Here is an 18050-nt window from a genome sequence, read left to right on the forward strand (position 1 = left end):
TTTGTATGCGCATGGGCACATGATTTAAATATTTGTATTGGACATTGTATTTGGGTACTGCTTGACTTCTTGGGTGCCCATTAGCGTTAATTCATTATTGGCACAAAAGCAAACTCAAAAGCTAAAGTGTGCTATTTTGTAATTTGGGCTATTATTTGAGCTTGAAGATGAATAATATATGAAATACATGCTTTGTAGAGTGCTCACACAAGGCATGGGGGGAGATTGCACCCAATTGGTCTCTTGTTCATGTCATGCAAGCTTTCTTCATTGGTTTTTGTGTAAAAAGTAGAGTTCTTTTGTTCTTGGGGACCTTCTGACGCTCACTACGCGCGCATACGGCGACCGATCTGTGCAGCACCAGTGGTATCAGAGTGATGCTGAGATCGAGAGCTTCCAATCGCTTACCATCTTGTGCGAAGGTAGAGCTCCTGGAACGATCAAGCTCTACAGTCAGTTTCATCGCGAATGGTCGATACCAACATGTTCCTAGCAGTTAAGAACCCCCTTCTGCACCCTCTGATCGCGAGAGACCAGCCTCTGTAGAGGCGAAGGACCGGCGGCCAAGCTCCTTCAACAAGTCGTGAGTATACAGATAAGCCTCCATAGCTTCATACTTTCCAAGCTTTAACAAAAAGCTTATTAAGCTTAATAGCAAGCTTATTAAAAAGCTTAAAGACTCGAATTATTCCACCTGCGGCGGGAGTATCTTTTCACTGCGGTCGATTCCGCCGAGTACATACTGACGTCCACGAAAATCGAATTGGGTTACTTAAGCTCTTAAGTCCAAGCTCTCTTAATCCTGCAAGTTACCAAATTCACTTAAGTCATCTCCAACAACTCTCATAGCGGCAGTTCACACGCGCAGAAGCACATGAATTAGTCTATTGTTCTCTGGAAGTCCCCGTTCACACTTGCAGACTTGCTGAACCATTTTCAGCAAACACAGAAGTTCATATGCAGTTCCTAAGCAACACTATTCTCTTGGAAGACGGTTGTGACAACGAATACTGCAATTGCAAAGGAGAAAGACTACAAAAGCCAAACAAAATATACAAGCCTTGTAAACCCGCCTTTGAGCTATGCTCATCCCGCTAATAAGATTTTGAGAGTGTGAGGTCTTTTGGAATTTTGCAGGATGACTGAACAGAACATGGACGATTTTATGGCTAAAGGAGATTTACCTGAACCAATGATGGAGCAAAAGTTGGATTTGATTATGATGCAGCTTGAAGAAGAATGAAGAGCCCGACAAGCTTTGCAAGTTCAATTGGCCAATTTGCAACGATCTACCACCGACCAAGATGGAACGCAACCCGAAGATCTTATACGATGTACCATCGATGCAACACTTGAAGCCCAATCCATCCGCAAAGAAATAAAGATAAGTAAAAGAAACTTCAAATTTCGTACTTTCAATGGATCACGCGATGGAAAGACTGTACTTGCTTTTATCAGTCAATTTGATGATTACTTCCATGAAGAAACATATGCTGAGAAAGACAATTAAATATGTCACTAACCATTTAGTTGATCAAGCATCCTTATGGTGGACTGTGGTACGCAAGAGCGTTGATTGTCCCACTACATGGGAGACTTTCCAAAAGAAATTTTTGCAGAATTTCCTTCCTCCTCAATTCCATGAAAAAGCCATCAAGAAATGGGATCTTCTACAACAAAGGGATCATGAACCTATTTCCCAATACACTGAACGTTTCTGGAATGCTCTACTGCAACTACGCATGCTCGAAGATGTACCTAAAGCAACTCATAAACGCAAGTTTATGTCTGGCCTACTTGGACATTTCTATGCGGAAGTCAATATGTTCAAGCCAACAACACTTGAAGATGCAATTTCCTTGGCCCATGACACTGAAGACAAGATTCGCGGAAGAGACAAGCGACCACAACAATTTCCAGCTAATGGTAACTTTGGTTCCAAATAATTCAATTCAAATTTTCAAAGATTCAATCAAATTCGTTTTCTTCCATCTTCATTCCGTAAATCTTGGACACGACCATCTGCCTTGCCATCAAACACCAATCCAAACCCTAAGCCATCCCCGCAGTCAAATCCCAACATTCCTAAACTTCCTGCCATTACCAATAATGTATCTAAAGCAAAACCCATAGTTTGTTACAAATGCCATCAACCTGGACATCTAGCAGCCAATTGTCAAACCAAAAAGCCACCTGTCCATATCAATTATCTGGGAGCAATCGAAGAAAAAGAATGTGAGGAAATGCCGGACTTTACGGAAGATGATATCTCTTCAAATATAGGAAGGTAATGCAACTCCTCGGGTGATTCTCCCCGAGATTCAATGAGCTTCAAGGCCTTCTTGTAGACAATCGTAGGAGTTTGGGAGATTGGGAAGAATCTCAAAGGTCTCTAGAGCCACCGGTGAGGCATGGCGTTGGTTCTATAGATCTTTGAGAGAGAGAGAGAGAGAGAGAGAGAGAGAGAGAGAGAAGACTGAATAGCATGTAAAAAGGGCCATCAAGAGGCTCGTGAAAGAGCAGAAAGGGCTGCTATTGAAAGAGCCATAGCTGAGGCACGAGAAAGAGCTGTTATAGAAGCACGAGAAAGGGCTGCTATGCAGAAAGGGCTACTGTTGAGAGAATCACAGCCAAAACACAAGAATGAGATGCTCCAGAGGCACGAGAGAGGGCTGTTATTGAAAGGGCTACAATAGAGGTTCATGAAAGAGCAACAGAAGACAAGGAAAGATCCACACATAGAGGCTTGTGAAAGAGTAGCAGAAGCCAAGGAAAGATCCACACACAGGTGTGGCTTCAACTGCCTAGTTGAGCACGTTTGGGCCAATCTCTGTGACTATGAGTCAACAGGCAAGAGCCACATCTGCAACAAGAACTACGACCAAAGGATAGTCTACAAAAATCACAGCATCATATGCAGGGTGAGCCACCGAATGTTTCCTCTCAATAGCAGCACACCACGCAAGCAGCAATCCATGGCATGAGAAGGAAGCATGACCTCGAGGGAGGCCATGGCCAGAGCAAGAGGAGCAGGAGTCTGCACAACTTTTCGAGCAGCGAATGAACCTTCCAGCATGCCTGCATTCATCAGAGAACATGGACATTGTGCAAGGAATATGCTTTTGAAGTTCAATCACCCTTTCGAGCAGTAGATGAGCCTTTCGGCATGCCTGAATTTGTCAGCGAACATGGACACCGCACCCTATTTGCAGAAGTTGCATTGCTATTTTTGGGAAAGTTTTACTATGGTATTGTGTTTGATGTGTCTCTCTTGACTATTGAAGAAGGCAATCTTTGGTGAAGAAGGCATCTTTGAAGTGCAAGCAATTGCTAGTGATACACACTTGGGAGAAGAAGACTTGTGAAGAACAAGAAGTCACCAAAGTAGTAGGAGAAGATCCATTTATGATGCACTTACCTTCCTCTTCTCGTAAGCTTTGCCTCTCCCTTCATCTTCTTTTTGCCAAGAGAATGATAACAGTAGATTAAACCACTTTATCTCCCTTCATCTTCTTTTTGCTAGGAGAATGATAACAGCAAATCAGACCACTTTATCTTGAAGTGAATGGTGATGGTGGATCAGTCGCCACTACCAGGGCGTTGAATGAAGGATAGCTTGAAATTGACCTTTGATCTCATGAGCAAGGGTCATATATATTGTAGATGCACCACAACATGAGTGTAGTCTTGTGCAAAATGACTTGCTGCTTATAGTTGATAAATTGAAAGATACAAAAAAAGCTTGGTATATTTGAGAGTGGTCTCTGTATCAACTTGTGGCAAGTTTCTTGAAACTTGGAGTTGCCAAAAGAATCAAAGAACAACATTCAAAACAAAGCATTCCAACACATTGATCCTTGGTACAGAGGCTGTTGATTAGGCCATCTTCATCAATAAAATACTCTTCGCGCTCTTGATGACTTCTTTCATAATTAGACATCAAGGATTCAAATGACATATTCTCAATTGATGACCTTATCTTTCCATTTGATCCGAGGGATCATAAGGATGCTTCCTTGTTTCCATTTGACCTAGGAGGCAATGATGGGATATATTTTTATGTAGAAGAAACTTATGGTTGTGATGACTATTTTGATTGTTAACCTTGGAGGCATATTGGACTTCAATAACTTTCATTGTTGGTGGGTTGTAAATAACACTTGCATTATTGATTCCTCAGCATATTCAATCATCTTCTCTAAGGCTACATGATTCCTTCAAAATAGTGGGATTATTGCACTTACAGGACTGTGGACAGCTTGCTATGTGAATTTTCTATCATGAATTACATAGTCCTTTTTGGAAACATGATTGAATTCTATGTGCTAGATAGATTCCTTATTGTCTTTTCTATCCAACAAGACTTTATTTGTGCCATTTGGACTCTTCTATCATGAATTATAGGAAACTTTTATTGGCTGCCATTCTTTATAGTTTACAGCAATCCATTAACCTCTCTTGGTTATTTTCATATTCTTGTCCCAAATTCAGCTTTGAGGACAAAGCTCTTCTAGGTCAGGCTCTTCACCATCTCCTCTCTTCTTCTTCTCTTCTCTTCTCTTCTCTTGTCTCGCGCATGGCTATGGAGGATGGAGCTTGGAGGTGGATGCTTGAGGATGCTTGAGCTTGCATCAAGAATCGTGGAGCTATTAGTGTGCTTGAAGGAGGAGGCAACTCATTTGGGCATCAAGGTAAGCTCACTACACCCTAGTAGGATCGGAGACGTGTCGTCTAGGTGAGAGATAGCTATAGGTGCTTGCTTGAAATGCTTAAACAAATAAGCAGTCCGTGGGTCTTGACAATTGAGCATGAGTTTCCTTCTTCATTTTGGTCCTATTATCAGGACCAATGGATTCAAGCTTGAGTACTTGCGCGCCTCATATCGAGCGTCAAAGTAAGGGTTTCATCCCCGAACTAGAGCTTGAGATAGATAGGAAATTTTGGGTTTTTTAATATTCACAACAAGTAAGTATTTTGGTTATTTTGATGGTTTGAGGATTATGAGAGTAGGAGAAATCATTTCAATACTTTGTTTTCAATTCTTGTTGCATTTAGAATAGGTTAGAATATTGAGAAATCGGATTTGAAAAGCATAGGGTTTGTTACTGTAAAACAAGCTCAAACAAGACACAAATCAAGAAAAATGGGGAAGAAAGAGTGCTCAAGGGGATTAAGGTCGAGAAGTCAGTGAAAGAAAGAGTGCTCAAGGGGATTAAGGTCGAGAAGTCAGTGATTAGGAGTGGCAAGACCTTTGGCGGGAAGGGGTTTAATAGCCAAGAGGCCAAGGGAGAGCTCATTTGAAACCCTGATTGAGAGAGCGAGAGAGAGAGAGAGAGAGAGAGAGAGAGAGAGAGCCCCATTGCGTGGATTTTCTTCGATCTTGCTATCGACGAGTTTGTTGCCTGCTACAGGTATATTCAACCCTTCTCCTTAACCCATAGATATGATTTGGAAGTGCTTGACGACTACCTTACCGTGAATCACTCAGTTCATTTTTTTGTCATTTTGATAAGAAATGCACTGCGTTTGGCCTTGAGCAGCTCTATTTTGGGTCGAGTCCTAGAATTGGCCCTTGGCCACTTGTCTTTGGCCTACTCGAACCAATAGACTCGGCCTTACTCACTCAAACACACAGCCACTCATGCCACACCGACCGAGTTGCACATTTGGACACACTAGGTACTCGGCCCGTCACCTAGTTGTTAGCCCACTCGACTCGGCCCAGTCCCGTTCAACCAGTTGGCCCTCAGACACAACATCCACTCCGCCCTCAGACCATTCAGACCGTCTGAACTCCATATTCGACCTCGGCTCACTTGTGCCACATGTCATTCAAACATCCCAATTTGGCTCAATTGCACTCGGCTCCTCTCGGTCATTTGGCCTGGTCCGAATTAAACACTCGGCCCCTGCAAGTCAAACGTGTTGGGCCGAATTTGATTTTTCTCAAAAATTTTAAATTCTGGATCAGACCCACCTAGACATTGGCCGTATGAACCTCCCAAGGCCATACAGACACTTGAAACACCTTTCTGGTGCAAGAGATAGAAGAATCAGCAAGATGCAAGCATAAGGGCGATGCTAGTGGACTATCTAGTGATCCAACCCGTTAGCGGTATCAAATGGAGTCGTAAATCCCCAAACAAATCTTGACTGAGTGGAAGGCGTAGTAAAAACCCTATAAACCGGTGAGGACAGCCAGAAACTGAATATACAAGCCTATCAGGTCAAACCCATAAACGAGAGTGCAAGAGCCGCTTAGACACTTTGTTTTCTCAATCACTTTGATTTCCAGTACCACTCGAAACACACTTAAGAAAAGCTAAAAGCTTGATTGCGAGGATGGCTAGAAATCGAGTTTACAAGCCTATTAGGCCAAACCTATAAACGACAGTGCAAGAGCTGCTTAGACACTTTGTTTTCTCACTCACTCTAATTTCTAGCACCACTCAAAACACACTTAAGAAAAGCTAAAAGCCCGATTGCACACAATGCATGGAAAAAAGTACACTCACACACACATAGAGTGAAGGTAGGTTGAGGACTATTTGTAATTAATAAGGAACTCACTTAGACATAAAAACTTGAAAGAACCCACCAGTAAGAGAAGATTCCAAGACATAGACAGATGATTGAATCCCCAAGTGTAGGACCAAACGAAGAACACAACTGAAAAGCCAGACGCAGAAGGACCGACACTATCAGGGAAGTGGATCGACCCGACCTCATCAACCTAATTGATAATTGATAGAATAGAAAATCTTAGACATGGAAGAGGGTAGCTCAGATTGTAAAAGTAATGAAAAACTTGACCTAGGAGACTTTCCTGAGGCGATCCAGCAATTAGTGAGAAAATATGATGCTCAAACCTGGTTAGAACATTGTAGTAGACATGCAGAGGACATCATAGCAGACCTTGAGGAGGAGAGGGATCTAGCATGCAAAGCTCTCACCAAAGCATGGAAATGAAAGAGATCCAAAGAGTGCTAGCCCTAGCAGGTAGAAATCGGATAGAGAATGAGAGAGTACTAGAAGGAGACCTTACATTGAGGGAGCTTCTGATGAAGCGGCTACTAGATAACACGGCAGTGGAGTAGGGTGATGTAGCATTAGCAACATCGCTACTGGCAGGGTTAGGAGTCAACCAAGGCTCTAAGAGCCAATAAAAAATTTCCATAGTAGCAAAGCAGTTGGAAACCACACAGCTTTGTAGAGCAGTTTGAGTAGGTTTGCAAGGCCAACGGCCTCACTAATCTCACTCAACGCTCGCAAGCTTTCGATCTATACTTAGGTGATAAGGGTAGGACTTGGTTACACGAGTCTAGATGTTGATGAGAGAGCCAATTTGAATGGCCTGAAAAATATCTTCATTAAGAGATTCTCCGAACTAGGATACTCCCATAACCTGCTAGTGCGACTTATGAATGTTAAGAAAAGAGAGAAAGAGGACATTCGAGATTACGTGACCCATGTGAGGAGCCTCTTCAAGAGAATCCCTATGGGTGAGAGACCAACTGAAAGAGCGGTGTCCACAATATTCATTAATGGAATATGAAGTGAAGAGCTCTATAAAGCCTTGGCATGCAACTTGAGCCTGTAGCGAGATGCGTTGGTAAGGGTCTTTGAAGAAGCTATTAGAGTGGACGATCAGCTCAAGGAGAAAAACTCTAGGAGCTTGAATCAAGAAGAGTCCAACGCTAGGAATTTCAAGAGAGCTTCAATATCGAGCGAGAGATCAGGCCCAAGTGCTTAGGATAAAGGGAAGAGCACTAATATAGGACAAGAGCCAACAGAGATGAAGATGGACATAGCCAAATTGCAGGAGATGATGAGATGACCAACGCACCCACATGCCCAATGCATGTGTTATGGCAGAAACCATGTGCCAACTGAGTGTTAGGACCCTAGGTTATGACCTTGTTCTAATTGTGGTAGGTTTGGCCATGATGCCATGCATTGTCGATTACCTTAGAGACTTCCATACTTGTAGCCTTACAGTCAACCATACCTTGCGAATAGATCATTGAACTTCTTTGGAAGTTGAAAGGGGAGCCCCATTGGCCCTCCCAACACCTAATGACACTAAGCTAGCCATCCCTAGGATGGAGATAAACCCTATGGTATCCATAGACCACCTAGACCCTACGTAACCCATCCATCGAGTGTGTGGGAGCTTTCACTCAACCGCCAAGACCCACGGACCGCTTATTGTTTCAAGCATTCCAAGCCGAGCACTAATGGCTACCTCTCACATAACTGACGCGCCATCCATACCTACGGGTGTAGTGAGCTTACCTCTGTGCCGTTCGAGTTACCTCCTCTCCCGCACACTCCGGTAGCTCCACGATCCAAGTGCAAGCTTCAAGCAAGCTCCATCCTCAAGCTCCATGCTCCAAGCTCCATTGCCGCGAGCAAGAGAAGAGAAGAGAAGAGAAGAGAAGAAGAGAGGAGAAGATGGAGAGCTTCTCCTCCTCGGTCCCTCACCCTCACACACTCACTCCCTCACACTCTCACACTCCCTCTCTCAAGCACAAGCTCAAGCAAGCAAGAAGAAGAAGAAGAGAGCTACTTTTGGCCACACACAAGAATGAGCTTCTCATTCACTTTTCAACTTTATATACAAAACCCTAGATCCCTTTTGGGCGGTCATCCCCTTTTCCCCTTTTTACATGGCCGGCCATAGCCTAAGGCCCTTTTTCCCATTGTCCTTCTATCTTCCTAGCTTCTTGTCCACTGCCCGTCTACATTTACAAATTGCACGGGTGAGAGCCCGGCGCAGTTTTACAAGATTTCAGGGTGCGCCTTTTTATTTTAAAATGCGCCTTTCCCCTTTTGACTTTGCCTTGGACTTTAAGGTTGCCCTTGCGCTTTTGGCCTTTTCTCCTTTTCTTTATTCAGTCGGGCTACCTTTTTTCCGCCTTTGCCCTGCGTCTTTTCCACTTCCTTTTGATTTCTTCGTGTTGAGGTTAACATTATCCCCCTCCTAGACGAGTGCCAGTCCCATGGCACTCACCGTTGTAAGTAGCAGGCTGTAGCATGCACCGAAGACGTGGGTGACAAGGATGCCTGTGGTGTTCGTGGAGGAGTGTTGGTGGTGGTGTGGCAGAAGGTCCTGGGGGCTTGTTAGTGGCCAAGGTGGCTGGTGGAAGGTTGTTGGAGTTGGTGGTAGGGCTATGCTGTGGTGGGGATTGCATTGATGGTCAGCACAAGTGTTGGTTTGTTGGGGATTCTGCACATGATGATTCTTTGCAGGCTTGTCGGATGGTAAGGGACAAGCATTCAAAGTTGAGTGTTGATAAAGAGCGAACAACACCTTATACCTGCAATTGGAAAACCTCACATGTGGTCTCTCCTTAAGGGGTAGTGCTAGGTTTCTCATCGTGCACAAGACATATTTTGATTAATTTGGGAGACAGGTCAAACTCTAAGCAAGCCTAGAGTATTGTCCTGCACTTGAGGACCCAAACTGTGGATATACTTTGGTGCAGATATTATGTGAGTGCTTGTGCATACTTAGATATTACATAGTTAGAAGACTGTGGGCTAGTTTCTCATAACAATGCGTGGATGAAGCAAAGTTGTCCATGTGAAGAAGGAGTACACGTGAAGGTATATGAGACATCCTTTGCATTGTGACTGCACGATATAGCATAATTGACTACAAGGACACCGCACTTTCAGTAGCTGGAAACTATTGGACTTTCTTGATGAGTACGGTGTACTTTTCATGGCCAATCGTGCGGTGCTTATCACCACTGATTGCAATGGTACTAAGGCAGAGTGCAAAAGAAAATTGTGCAAGTGGGTCAAGGTGACAGGTCTAACCCTAGGTGAGACAAGCTCTCCAGGTATGTCCTGCCCTTGATGTGCCCTGAACAATTGTGGGTGATTATAAGGGGCTAGGGGACTAGGGACGAAGCCGGTCGACCAAGGTCACCAGACGTTCCTAATTTGAGGACCCCTAGGTGCTGTGCTGTGATCGTGGGTGCTTCTTATCTTTCCATTCATTTCTTTTTCTTTTCTTTTCTGCTTTTCTTTTCTTTTCTTTTCTTCTTCTTCTTTTTTTTTTCCTGAGTACAACCATTACAATATGTTGAGGCTATCAGCCTTTCAATGGGTTGGAAAATGTCAAGCTTCGAAGGCTCAGAAAATGGATAGTACAATGAGGATTGTGCCCTAACCTCATTGTTAGAGAAGCAGTTGGCGAAAGGGGGAGATACACTTGAGATATTGCAACCCTCCTTGCAGTACATGTGATGTGGGTACAATTGAGGTAACGACTGCCGTGAGCCAACTATAGAGCTTGACCCAGAAAGGGGCCGTGGCCCAGGAATGTGTTTTGGGCCATGCAATGTGGGCAGTTGGCAAGGGTGATTCGTGATTTTGACAGGGTGGCTTTGCCGTAGCTCCTTGGGGGGTCGATGGTCTTGTGGTGATCGAGCATTGAACGCTTTCGCCGAAAGATCTGTCCCATCCTGTATTCACTTGTCGCTTCATGAGAGTACAAGCATGGCAGATGCCGCAATTATAATAAGCCAGTGCAATGCAAGGAGACATCACTGATCTGAATTCTATGGTGTTGACTTAGACATTTATCACCTGCGCTTGATTAGCTTTTTCTTTTGCTAAAGGTGTAAAATATATTAAATGCAGATATGAAAAGTTCATACAAGTCCGGAACATGTCAACACTTAACAAGTCGGGAACACTTAACCAATTAAAAACAAAAAGTTATGGCCAGTGATCATTTGATAAGCCCTTTATGCATCATGGGCTACTCGATTTGTACGAGGTGGGGCGAGTCTGGGTGGCCGGGTGATTGGGGCTCTGCTGGTGTGGGGCTCCCGTGGGGGTGAGCAGGGAACATGTCGGTCGGGACATGAATGGTGTAATCCCGGCCTGCTACCGTCTCCAAAATGTCTTTAAATAATTCATTAAATTCTTCTCTTTCCCGAGCTGCCCTTTCTGCCTTTGAGCATCTGGGGCCCGAGCGAGAGCTGGGAGTTCGTGGCACTAGTGCTGCCACTTGTTGCACGTTTCGAGTCTCGACTTTCTTGACTCGAGGATTCTTTGGCCTTCACCTTGGGCAGTGTCACTTAGGGCCTCGCTTCTTGGCATACCTCTTGATGGTGGGCACATAGCGCTCCGGTGGAGGGGCGCGTGCCACATGCTCCCGCCTTCTGCAAAGAGCGTCTTTGCATGCTAGATCTCCATGATTCTCCATGCGATCCGCCGCAAAAGGAAACCTGCAAGATACACTCCAAGGTTTAGACCTTGATACAGGATACAACTGTTTGCATGGAAGGGATTTTAGTGTGGTTTATGAATCGCATATGACAAGAAGGGGAGGGGTGAGGCATGCAGTGTTTGTTGTAGAGGAATGGCACATGGGCACGATCCCCAAGGAGCAGCTTAGAGATTACTTGATCTTTCCTCTATCATGGGAAGAACAATAACATCTTAATGGGCACTATGATAGGTAGCATGAGCATATGCAACTCATCCGTGACGAGGAGGCTGACGAACTGCGCTTAACCGTCACGTTCAATGAAGTGCTCTGCCGACCGAATCTCGTAGACATAGAGCTACTAAAGCGACTGTCAATAGGCCAGAGTCAATTCGAGCAGCGTTGGTGCGAAAGCCGCGTTGTAATGGCCGAAATAGGGGCTCAGATCATGACGGTCTCAGAAGAGCGATTGGCCAGATGGCGATCTCAAAGAGACCCAACCTATGTGGCACCGACTTCTCTTTGAGTGCTGTCTGACATTCAGGGTACGGACTTAGCTGGGACTAGGCTACAGGGCCCTTTGATTGATAAGGTTCTCACTGAGGAGGAGTTACATATTGCCAGTAGACTTGGTCAAGGTTCCATGCTACTCGATGTGGCAAAATATCTATCGGTATTAAGTAAGCTGCCACGAATACTAGATGCGTGTGCCACACTGCGGTACAACCCCGAGTTCTACACTTGGTTCTTATCCTCGTGAAGTGACATGGATTCATAAATATGTATATAAATAAACATTGCTTTTCGTGTCACCGTGTATAAACAACGTCAACACACACAAGCAATGGTAGTCAGGCGCAGGGGGAAGAGTGGGGTCAGATAAACTAAGCTCCTCAAGTCCTCCTCTCATCACGCATTCAAAAGTGTGTGACCAGCCCCACCTCCAGGTGAGAGCATGCAACACACATTGCCGCCATAGGAAGCCTTGACCAACAACTCTGATGGTGTAGGCAGGGTGTAGTCCTGTCCAATACACCTGTTTCCCTTGTTGGTCTATTCTTTCGAGGATGTGCCCTGTCCCACTCCACGACACCAGTCCATGCGACTTAGCATAAACTAATATCCGCTAATGACTGGAGGCCACGTGCAAGGACATAGACACGCGCGACCACTTTGAGCTTAGCCTCCAACTCAGTTAAGAATTCTGCGACACTTCTATGTTCAACGAGGGCTTGCTTGGTTGCTATCTCGTGCAAAGTTCTAAGAGTTTCCTTAGGTTTTAGCATGGCTAGGGGCTCAGGCCTAGATGAGCAAGATTGGTCAACGCTAGGATTTCTTATGCTCTTGGGGTTCTCACGTTTCTCCTGACGTTTTGCTGTTATTTCGTCATGGTTCTTTTCGAATGTGACTGGTATAGATTTGTCACCCTGTTGTGACAGTGTTGTATCCACTCTTGATTGATCAATGTGAGTTCTATTGTCAGTGGATAGAGTGTTGCAAGCAACTATTGATGGCAACTGTTGCTTTGGGTTGTCAGAGCACACAGATGTGTCTGAGGTTTCACCGCTATTAGGAGAGGCATCAGTGGGTTCATTGGTGGATGGACTTGATGCTTTATTCATCAGCTCTCCTGCGCCCTTCGTCTCAATGTTCTTGGGGTCCACAACTGCCTGCAACTGTTACTGTTTTCTCTGCTTTCTCCTCTTTTTCTTGGTCAATGAAGGTGCCTCTCTCAAGGATTCAGGACCCTGGGCTATATTGACCGTTGATGTGCTTGGTCGGGCCTCATCATTTCCCTTCTCTAGTGTGTCCTTGTGGGACATAGCTGTGGTTAGCTGAATAGCCTTGCCCGGTTGTGAGGGCGCAACTGCCGCCCTTTTCGGAGAGTTTAGCTTTTCAACCAACTCCCTTTCGTTTGACTCCTCTGTCCTAGGCTTTAGGCACTTTGAAAGTGCTGGAGTTGTCGAGGGCTTTGGTTGCGACACCTCCTCCACATGTAAACTACTAAGGACATGTTCCACAAGGGGCATTATCACAGCCAAGGGCTGTGACTGCTGTGGTCCCTGATTGGAAGTAGTAGCAGCTAGTTTAGTGGGATGGCTATCCTTGGTGGATTGCGGCGTCAAGCCCTAAGGGCGATCAGAAGTGGTTATGTCTTTTGTTGGCCTTTGAGCACTCATCTGTGTAGATCACACATGAGTTGATTTGGTCACATTAGGTTGCTCATGCATATCCTTGGGTCGAGAGCTAGAGATGGAGTCATGTCCCACCTCTTGGACATGTGGAAGCTTAGATGGAGATAGAGATTGGAATTGAGCAGTTTCCCTTGACAACCGCTGTTGTGCTTCTTGTGTCCGTTTGGAAAAAGAGGATGTAGGAGATCTAGGACTCTTAGGTGGACTTGGCACTCGCTGAATGACTTGTTAGAGGCTATTAGACGATTGTGCCATTTGCTTTGTTGAGCGATTAGCCTTGCTTTGAGCAATGTTGTGCCTATGATGCTTGTTCTCCCCTTGGGAAATCAAAGGCTCCTTGGGCACTAACGGTTTTTGTGCCTGCTCAATGGCTACGTATGACATCTGTCTATTTAGCATGCTAGGATGGGGCTCCTTCCTTCAAACAATCATGTCTAGTTCCTTGCCTTGAGACCTAGAGCTTCTCTTAGATTTCCTCTTGTGCCATGCTTTTGATGCACTCTGGCCTTCAGCTGATAGAGGTGGTTTAGCAGGAGGTTTTGGTACCCAAATCCATTGGTTGCCTGCATAATACCCTTGAGCATGAAGCAATGCTTTGGATATCCATCGTGGCGTTGTTTTTCTGTGAGTCCAAACCCTCTCCTTGGCCTCGTCTCTTGACCTTCTTGTTTTCGGCATGGCCTCACTCACTGGTTCTCGTTGTTCGACCTGTGCTTGTATCAACTCTTCCAACAAGTCCTTGCCCTTGTTTGTAGGCTTGACTGTTATGTCCTCACCTTCCTTGCCTTTCCCTTGAGGTTCGATGAGGTCACCCTTGCTAAAGGTGGTGGCTATCCTCACACCCGGTAGTGTCAGGTGTATCCTCTGCGCTACATAGTCAGCCTCACATTTGGTCGCCCTTTTGAAGGGTCTTCTTAGGAGGGTTTCTTTCCTGCAGCTAGCACTTTTTGGAGGGACATGAAATAGGATAGGCAAGCTTTCTGTTTCAATTGTCACAAGGATTTTGCACTTCCCTATGAGTGCTTGTGGGTGTTCCCCATAAGGGCCAAGTGTTGCACTAGTTGGTGTGAGCTCTGGTTGGCCTAGTAGGGTCCATGATTCATAGGTCAAGATGTTAAAATCTGCTCCTTCATCAATCAGAGCATCGATAGTATGCTCTCTTTTCATGGTGAGTTTGACCCTAAGATAAGCAGGTGGTACTACGTCCTCATCTTCCGGGTCATGGGTCCTTGTAAATTTAAGCCTTCTGACAGATGCCCTTGAGTTCTCGACTGTACGACCAACTGTGGTTTCTCCACTGCTGCTGTCTTGGATCGTCAGTGCAGTGCTATTCAAGATACATCTCTCGTCAAGAGTGTCATGTCTAGTCATCTTGGCATTTGCAGCTTGCTGATGTTGCATTTCGCTCTGACTAGACATGGTATGAACACAATGTCTTTGTGTTCTAGTGATGTGGCCTTTTTTCCCTTGATGGCTAGTTTGGCCCATTGATGTTCTAGGGTCTTTGTTTCTCTCTGTTCGGGCATGGGCTTTTGGCTGCTCTTTTGCAAGTGAGAATCCATGCTCATGTAGAGCCATTACTTCACTAGGGTCCAATTTGGAAGACCTGTCACGGTGCACGTTTTCTCTCCAACCTACTCGGGGGAGGTGCGGAGGGTGCAATCCCCCACGGCCCGCAGGGCCGTTACGGTAAAAGCCATGCACAATTTGGAGGACCGTGTATAGCCAAATTTTGAACTAAGTGCTCTAAATTTTAGCCCAGTGTGGATTTGTGATGTGCCTTTAGCTCTACGTAGCCTTTGGGGTCAATCTCGGGGTTTAGATGTGTCAAAATTTGTGTTCTAGATACCTGTACGATTTTGACAGCCGATTCTAAGATGTTCGATTTTCAGGAGTCCGATTATCAAAATCGGACGTCCGATTTTGGGTTGGTCCGATCGGCCTAGTGGTCCGATTTTGGTCACGTCCAATTCTGGGAGTCGGATCAAAAGTGATTTGATTTTCAAGGTGGTCCGATTCTGGGAATTGGATCGGACAGGGTGGTCCGATTCTGGCAGGTCCGTTCGATTATAGATTGGTCCGAGTGTCCGAGCCGGACAGGTTGGTCCAAGCGTCCGATTCCCAAAATCGGACGGGTTGCTCCGAGTGGTCCGAGTTCGAGTCGGCGAGTCCGAGTCGGATAGGTTGGTCCGAGCATCCGATTCTCAAAATCAGACGGGTTGGTCTGAGTGATCCGAGTCCGAATGGTCCGAGTGTTTGAGTCGGACGGGTTGGTCTGAGTCTGAGTGGTCCGAATGCCACGTGGCACGTCCGATCGGGCTAGTTCGATCTGGGAATCGGACCAGACTGGTCCGACTTACTCTCAGTCGGGCGGTCCGATTTTGAAAATCGGACGGTCGTTCCGACTCCAGAACTTGGGTGGTCCGATTCTGGGAATCAGACCACTGCGAGTTGGTCCGACTGCGTCGGCGGCGGGCGCGATTCCCGCGCGTTTGACCCCTCCTTACTGTCTGCTGCACACAATCACCACAGACTTTCTAGATCTGACTAGAGCACTTGTTGGAAAACAGTAGACTCACCTGGAGCAGCATGAATCGCCGGCGCCTAGAAATCGGGGTAGCGCTCCCTCGTCCTGTGAACCAGAAGTTCTCTCTCTCTCTCTCTCTCTCTCACAAGGAAAACCAAGGAACTGAGGTCTGTCTTGGCCTCCCAGGCCTCTTAAGGCCCTTTCCCAGCACTGCAGAACCTTACAGCTAGTTCCCTGTCCCTGTCTCACCCAGAAACTTGAATCTGGTCCCCTGTTTCCCTGTTTTCGCCTGTTATACAGCAACAGGGAACCCTACTGTTTGCTTGTTTTTTTCTTTGTTTTTTCCTATCCTAAATGCATCCAAATCACCAACTAAATACCTACACTACTCCATTCCACAACATAAATCTCAAGAAAGCAAAAAAACCTACTTGCCAAGGAGATCGAATACCCTCTTCAACCCCCTCGCTTCCTACCTATCTACCTCAAGCACCGGTTTGGGAAAACCCTACTCCAATGCCCGATTCGAAGCGCGCAAGTGCTCAAGGCTTGAATCCGTTGGTCCTGGCAATGGAACCAAAATGTGGGAGCTTTCACTCAACCGCCAAGACCCACGGACCACTTATTGTTTCAAGCGTTCCAAGTCGAGCACTAATGGCTATCTCTCACATAACTGACGCGCCATCCATACCTACAGGTGTAGTGAGCTTACCTCCGTGCCGTTCGAGTTACCTCCTCTCCCGTGCACTCCGGTAGCTCCACGATCCAAGTGCAAGCTTCAAGCAAGCTCCATCCTCAAGCTCCACGCTCCAAGCTCCATTGCCGCGAGCAAGACAAGAGAAGAGAAGAGAAGAGAAGAAGAGAGGAGAAGATGGAGAGCTTCTCCTCCTCGGTCCCTCACCCTCACACACTCACTCCCTCACACTCTCACACTCCCTCTCTCAAGCACAAGCTCAAGCAAGCAAGAACAAGAAGAAGAGAGCTACTTTTGGCCACACACAAGAATGAGCTTCTCATTCACTTTTCAACTTTATATACAAAACCCTAAATCCCTTTTGGGCGGTCATCCCCTTTTCCCCTTTTTACATGGCCGGCCATAGCCTAGGCCATTTTTCCCATTGTCCTTCTATCTTCCTAGCTTCCTGTCCACCACCCGTCTACATTTACAAATTGCACGGGTGAGAGCCTGGCGCTCTTTTACAAGATTTCAGGGTGCGCCTTTTTATTTTAAAATGCGCCTTTCCCCTTTTGCCTTTGCCTTGGACTTTTAAGGTTGCCCTTGTGCTTTTGGCCTTTTCTCATTTTCTTTATTCAGTCGGGCTACCTTTTTTCTGCCTTTGCCCTGCGTCTTTTCCACTTCCTTTTGATTTCTTCATGTTGAGGTTAACAGAGTGACACTCCAGTCCACTATGTGGAGGAGCCAAATGGTGACGAGACTTATGTACACCCTTATGTATCGTATTGGCGAAGAAGGCAGTGTAGTCCTTATGGACTACCGACCATTACTGGTGATGGCATTAGGTAGAGGGAGAGGCAAAGGCCTAGGAGGGCAAATACAAGAGCCAATTGTGTGTTGGACTTGTGGTCACCCAAGACATGTTTCTTCACACTGCCTTGAGAGAGGGAGTAAACAAATAGAGACAAGACTCACCTAAGATACGCGGAGTGTGGAATCACTTATCTCTTTATCAATTTCCCTAGACAAAAGCCATCCTCTAGTTTGGCAAACGAGCCAACGGTCCCATTGGGGTCGTTCGGTGTCGAGACACTCGATGGAGAGGCCACACCTATCCCATTGCATGTCATGAACCACATGCAAACAAAGCATGTCGGCATATCATTGCCAGGGCCTAGCAATCTTGATGCAACCTCAATCAGAAAGAAGAGTTGGAGACGGAGGAAAAAGAGACCAGACGCTAAGGTCACGCTCAAAACCAAAAGTACCACAACACTGCCTTTAGGAAAGAAAGTCACTAATGCAAAGGCAGAAACATCAGCTCCAAGGATGGTTGAAAATGGAAGTGCTAAGGTCAGGGAATATCCCAACCCAATGCGCCAACTTGAAGCCATCGAGAAAGTGGAGTGGGTGAAAGAAGCCCAA

This window comes from Lygodium microphyllum, chromosome 25 (genome assembly GCF_053477565.2).
Source record: "Lygodium microphyllum isolate KBCC chromosome 25, Lygodium_microphyllum_v1.1.10, whole genome shotgun sequence".
Classification (NCBI taxonomy): domain Eukaryota; kingdom Viridiplantae; phylum Streptophyta; class Polypodiopsida; order Schizaeales; family Lygodiaceae; genus Lygodium; species Lygodium microphyllum.